We start from the raw sequence: 7100 nt of genomic DNA, 5'->3' as shown, positions 1-7100 counted from the left end.
GTCTATCTGTATCTGGCGTGCAACTCGAATACAGATTTGATATGACCTCATGGGTTAAACATAATTATATCACAGGCCAAATTTGGCCCCCGGGCCTGAGTTTGACTTGTCTGCTGTACTGTTTAAATCATGGGCCGAGTGAGTTTTGGCAGTGGTAGTTCTCTCTGCTGCCAGTATACATCATGCTGCACCAGATCAGAGGATACTGAGCACTGACGCTGTGAATGATGTTTGTTTGTTTGTTTGTTTGTTTAGTTTTTTGTTTTTTAGGCATCATTTTAAGTTTGAAAAGTGTCAAAGCAAAGGTATTCAAGAGCACGTTTAAAGGCCTGTAACAATATCAATAATGCAACATAATAGTAGTTCTTTAAAGGTGCACTCTGGTGCTTTCCTGGTGCAGGCTCCGTCACCTGTCTGTCTCCATGGAGATTGTATTTCTTTGCCCATTAGTGTGGCATTAATCTGGTCTATTTCCATGGAGACAAACAGGTCAGATCTGTGGAGAGGTGGGTTTTTCAAGACATTTTCGAGCAATAAAAACACCTCTATTTGAACAAATGCAGGATAGATGAGCTTAATGCTACACTGTGGAACATTTCAAGGGAAGCAATTCCACCTAATTACATCTTCAAGAAGACATAAGAAAAGTTTGTACATTTTATTGATGAGTGGATGTTTTCACACTGACACATCTATTGTTAATACACACTGCTGTTGTGCACGTGGGCCAGACACTTGAGCCGTTGGTCTACAGCTCGTAGCCTGGTGGGTCAGAGGTGGTGTGTGAACAGTGAGGAGCTGTCTCCCCCTGCTGGACAAACACTGTAAACACAACCTGCTCTGTTCAGTGGCAAACAGCAACAACTTTTGTTGTTATTGTCATTTTTACATTTTTATTTATTTGATTTTGATCAGGGGCAAATCAAATAAATTCATAAATAAAGTTAATAAATAAAAAAATATTCAAAAACAATGTCAGAATGTCTTTCACTTTTCACCAGAAGCACATGCAGCAGCAGCTCACTGGCCGCAGTAGTCTACCGCTCTCTTTGTAGTTTTTAGTTTTTAGTCACCAGAGCCTTAACCTGCAGATAGAGAACACACATACAGGTCTTTCTCATTCTCAGTTTATGGACAGACCTCATGTGAAACTCAGAACCTCCAGAATTCCCTCCCTGAGCTGCAGAGGCTGCACTAGCACTGACACATTTTAAGTTTAAAACAACCAGAATTTCAGGATTGAAACTGGTAAATCAAATGAGAGACTCATGTGAGGCTCATTCTGCTTTCGGATTGGATAATCGTCTTGAACCAAAACACCAAAGAGTTTTGGCTCCATCCACGCTTACGTCACAAACCAGGAAGACATTTGGAAAGATGCGATTACAACTTCCTAGACCCAGTTTTCTTCATCTCCATGTCATTGGCGTGTTCCGTTATGTTTGACTAGTCAATAATTCCAACCATCCCTCAGTTTTCATCATTTCTCCACTGACACACAACTCTGAGTGCACTGGTACATGAGATTAGAAGAGATGAGACCAAACTCCAGATGATTCCAAACAGCACATACATCTGCGTGCACAGAGTGAATAGAGCCTATTATAACATGAACAAATTATCCATCATGTCCAGTGTTTTTGTAATTAAGAACAAATCAGCATTACAATTTTCATGTGAACCCATTTGCATACTATCTGTGGACACAATAGAATTTAAAATCAAAATGGTACACACTGTCTCTTTAAATGTACATAGTTCACATCAGTATATTTCAGATTTGACTCACAATCTTGCCTAGTGCACCTAGTTTTTCTTTCCTTCCTGGTTGGACACAGGCAGCAGAAATGACACACATAAAGGTAATAACTGTTACCTAGCAACCATAAAGTAAACAATGGCCCACACTTGTACAAACAATAGCTATTTACCACCTTTATTTCAATGTTTAATCTGTCAGAAAAAGTCCTTTCTTGTGCATAAACTGTCTCTACAGTTTTTGTTGCCATAGGCAGAGGAATTCTATTTTACAGCTCAGAGCTACTTTTTAGGATTTTGGTTCTTTGTGTTTTCTCCCCCTCCCTCTTTTTGTTGCAGAGCTTGAGTGGGGCAGGGGGCGTGGCTTCTTCCAGAGCAGATGAGACACACCTGCAGTCAATTCCTTCATCGTCCTCTGTACTTAGTTCTGGTCTTCTCACCACCGACTCTGCCAGATAACTCCATCCTGTTCAGAAGTGCTCAGTCAGGCTCTTGGAAATATTTCCGTTTTGTTTGCTGCTTCGATGTTCTTCTGGGATTTACCTGCTTTTGTTTTTGCCCAGGTGTCTCCGTGGTCGTCTGCTGTTGCCTCTGGAAAAGCCGACCAGCCTGCCTCCTCAGCCTGTCTCTCGTTTGGGAAATAAACTGTTTAAAACTAGACTGAGTCCTGGCTCTGCTTTGGGGTCCCTCTTGCCAAACCATAACACTACTAACTGACTCTTAACTGATGTAAAAATATGAGAAGTATTTATGGAAGTGGAGCATTTATAATACAGTAGTATTCAGTTACAATTTCTTGAGTAACCTTTTTTATTTTTCAACTCTTGAGTAACATATTAGAAGTTGTTCCTCCTCTTCCCACTGTGACAAAAGCTTTATGGGACAATATGAAACGATCTGAACCTTTGCAGTTCTTGCAGCTCCTTCACATCTGATTTAGTTTGTCTCATTTTTGTGTCTGTCTTCTAAAAATTCCACATTTGGTGCATTTGTTAAAAGTCCTATATACACAACATTTGCTCTTGTGAAGTTATTGTAATATTATTACCTCCTTCAAAACAGACCTGGAGTTGTGTCTTGTTTTGTTCACACATGTTTGAGTAACACTTCTGTAAGAGAATTCAAGTCATTTATCCTCCACATACATCTCTCCGTTTAACATTGACTCACAGGAGCTACAGTAACACCATCATCTTCCACTGGCATAACCGGTGCCTACTGACCTTCATAGTCTCACCACACTTGTTTTATAAACCTCCTCCTCTAGAAGCAGGTTCAAAGAGGCTTGAACACTCAAAGATCATACTATGTTGACTTTTGTAATCATACTATGTTGACTTTTGTAATCATACTATGTTCACTTTTGTAATCATACTATCTTGATTTTTTTCAAGTCCCCTGAGCTGTATTATTAATGGTAAATACAATTCTCCTGCTTATGACGTCCAGTTGGTCTCCAGCCTTTTACTTCCACCCTTTCTTGGACAAACTGAAAACTTCTACAACACCTTTATTATTAGTTTGTCTACATCTCCAAAGCTCAAAATGCTCTTTTTCACCTTGTGATGTCACAAATCTGTAGTTTTTAAGTTAATAGCCACCTGAAATGATCCAAATGATTCTAGCAAAGGTGTGTGGAGTTTAAAAACACAGTGGAGCACTTCTCTATTACCACATGACATCACCAGGTAGAAAAGAGTGTTTTCTGTTTGAGAGCAGAGCTCAGTGTAAATGTGCAGAGTTTGTGTGTTAAACATGTGAAAGAAACAAAACACAACTCCAGGTGTGTGTGTGATGAGGAAACTACATTAGAAGTGGATCAGAAACAGCCGCTTTAATGTTCCAGTTACATTCACTTCAAACAATAAAGTGGATGACACGTCCTGACAGTTACCTTTAAGTTACTCTTACTCGAGTAAACTTTATGGCTACTCTGTCTCACCAAACCAAGTCATAATGGCAGCATTAGATGATGTAACTCCACTAACGTCCTGGACAGGCCTGGAGCGCTCTACGTCTCTCCTTTGTGTGTGTGTGTGTGTGAGTGTATGCATAGTGTGTGTGTGTGTGTGTGTGTCTGTGTGTGTGAGTGTATGCATAGTGTGTGTGTGTGTCTGTGTGTGTGAGTGTATGCATAGTGTGTGTGTGTGTGTCTGTGTGTGTGCTTGTATGCATAGTGTGTGTGTGTGTGTGTCTGTGTGTGTGCTTGTATGCGTGGTGTGTGTATGTGTATGTTTGTGCGTGCAGGGGTGTGCGTGTGTTTGTGCATGCGTGCATGTGTGTGTGTTTGTCCATGTGTGTGTGTGCGTGCATGTGTGTGTGTGCGTTTGTGCATGTGTGTGTGTGTGTGTGTGTGTGTGTGTGTGTAACTCTAACCCCATGGATCATGACCAGAAGAGTTTAGGCTGAAGTAAAAGTACTTCTAAAGTCAAACCCGATTAAACAACAACAGAATTCCAAGAAAGAAAAACAGCATCTGAACAGGAAGTTTGTATTTACAGTTTCACTTACGACTTACTGTAAATATAAGAGACAAAATATCAATTCAAACAAACAACATTTGAATGCATGAGTTATTCATTCCAGAGCTCTAGATCTTTCAAACATAACACTTTATTCTCTTTTTAAACACTTCTACAGTGTTAGACTTTAAAAGAACATCATCACTCAGATTGTTCCATATACTCACCCCTCGAACACAAATACACTTTTTTTTTCTTAGATCTCATCTTCAAAATAAACCACAATGAGACTGAAAAAATGTTTTATATTGTTTTTTAAGTGCACCAAGTTAGTACAAGTTTTGAAATGATCATCTAAGATATTCGGTAAGTCTGCTCCACGTCTGTAACACACATGCTTTTGAGAGGGGTTCAAGAGAATTGTTTTTTAAAATTCATTTGATCTCTCAGGTTGTATTTGAATTAATTTGTGCAGAACAGTTTTTGGATGTTTTCTGGAAGCAGGCTGAGTTTAGCTTTAAATAAGATTTGGCATGTTTTAAATCTTACCAGGTCCTCAAATTTCAGTTTGTCAGGCTGGTGCCACCTAGTGGCTCCACTCAATTTCATTTCTCTCCAGCAACTAGTTCAGGAATCAGAATAGGCGAGTTTCATTGTTGACAAAAGCGTGCGTTGCATGCTGGGAATTATTTTGGTCAGTGGCAGTAAACACTAATTCAACATGACAGACGGAGCGAGAAAGCACGTAAAGGGTATTGATCCCGGTTATTTATCCACTCTAACGGCAGAGGACCCAAGACCATTTGACCAGAAATCACCCTTTTCAACCCCGACAAAGAGTCGACGAAACCAAATTTCTGGTCAGAATAAATAAATATTCACTTTGGTGATATCCACAATGACTTGGTGGAAACTCCTGGGCCATTCACAGCAGAAAAGATGAAAACCTCCAAGAGTCTGGATGTGTTGTTGAACTTGTTGGAGTCCACGGTTTGTTAGGATCTTCTACGTTTGCTCTGCGAATGTTTGAAAGTCGTTTAATTCACCGTTAGTGGTTCTTTTCACTCAGAATACGAAAAATACATTTTCCTTCTTCCGTGCTTCTATTTGTGCATCCAGATAATGCAGCAGGAATTTACCATTATCGGGGAGAAATACGCGAGGTTACGCACTGTGTTTGACCGATATCGTGTTTCTTGCCTCCGACCAAAATACTTCCCAGCATGCAACACGGGCTTTTAATAACAATGACGTCAGCTGAAACTCTCCTGTACACTAGATGGTTTGCAAAAACCCTGGAAATGAAAGTTCAGGCACCAGCCAATCAGCGAAGAGCCAGACATTCTGTGTTGTCAACAATTCCCGAGATCGAGGATTTAAAGCCAGAACAAAGAGAATGTTTGGTGAATCAAGGGGAAAGACGTTATTGTTCTTCTTCCTACAGGATTTGAGAAAAACTTCATATACCAGTTAGCCCCGTTAGCAGAGCATTACATACATCACGACCAAATAGCAGCGATTGGTTAAATAATAAAAAGTACCTGCCTACTGTCGAGTGAATGAATCCTAAGGCTGCGAGGTCAGACGGTTTTTACGAAGTGAAACGAAGTAAAACCGGCTGATGAATCAGGCTAAATTTCAATATCTTTGACTGGCAAAAAATTGCCTTCATATGTTCTCTATCAACTTAGTGAGTTATTTGTATTTTGTTGTTGTTGTTTTATGTAATTTAAACAATAAGTCTGGGTTACTTTTACAAGAATTTCCCCAGACGTCTACACAGTCACTTCAATGTGGTGAGATAAGAGTGCAGTGGATTATATTCAGGACTCTTATTTAGGACTTTGCACACACAGACACACACACATACACACAAATACACACACATGCACGCACGCACGCACACACACACACACACACACACACACACACACACACACTGCTCTGTTCACACAGAGCTACAGGCAGTGTGGACAAAGGAGAGAGGCAGACGGAGGCTTTTAGCTCAGCACTCAAACTCTGCACATAACACTGGTTTGGTTTTATACACTCACATGCTGAAGGGGATTTGATTGTGCCAACTTTTTGAACCTGTTACATCATCAAAGTGTGGCCCAAATGTCCCGTCTCATCACCAACCGAAACAACAGAGTGGACAGAGGAGAGGGTCTTTCCTGTTGTGTCTCCAGACTTCACCTGGTGCCCCCTGGAGGCTGCTGCGATGCTGCAGGACACAGAGGGCACAGATGAGGGACACTTTTGTCCTTAGTGCTGTTACTACCCTCAAACTGACCTGACACTGGATCTGATGACAAAGAATTGAGTTTACTTTCATTTCTGTTTGAGTGAGTCCAGTAAATGTCCTCCTCTCCCGAGGTACAAATGTTCTGTTCACTACTCCCTACCTATTTGTTTACACTTTCTGTTTATCAGCAAGCTAACTAGCTTGTTAGCACACTCAGTACAGTTCAATAGTTCTTTCCAATACTACGGCCTCCGTCTATGGAACTGTCTGCTGAAGGAGCTCAGGGCTGCAGAGAACGTTCATGTTTTTAAGAGCAGGCTCAAGACCCACCTTTTAGTTTAGCTTTTGATTGAAATCTTATACTTTTACTTGTTTCTAGTGTATACATTTTATTATATTTATTTATTTTAGGCATATTTTTAGGATTTCCAGTGTTTCCTCTGTAGGAGCCTCTGCATCAGGAGCGGAGGTCGGCTGTGGTCGCTGGGTCTGTCCTGTGGGCTCCTGGTGGAGAGTTGGTGTTTGGGCTTCATTTCTCCCCTGGCTCCTGCACTGAAAAAAAAAAGTTGCTGGATTTGCGTAAAAAAGTTCTGGAAAGCGGTTGCACGCAATAAAATTATGTTTAGGCTTTGAAA

Source organism: Boleophthalmus pectinirostris, unplaced genomic scaffold (assembly GCF_026225935.1).
Source record: "Boleophthalmus pectinirostris isolate CB_2022bp ecotype Guang Dong unplaced genomic scaffold, ASM2622593v1 HiC_scaffold_18, whole genome shotgun sequence".
In the NCBI taxonomy this organism is placed as follows: Eukaryota; Metazoa; Chordata; class Actinopteri; order Gobiiformes; family Gobiidae; genus Boleophthalmus; species Boleophthalmus pectinirostris.
Note: the sequence above shows the minus strand (reverse complement) of the source record.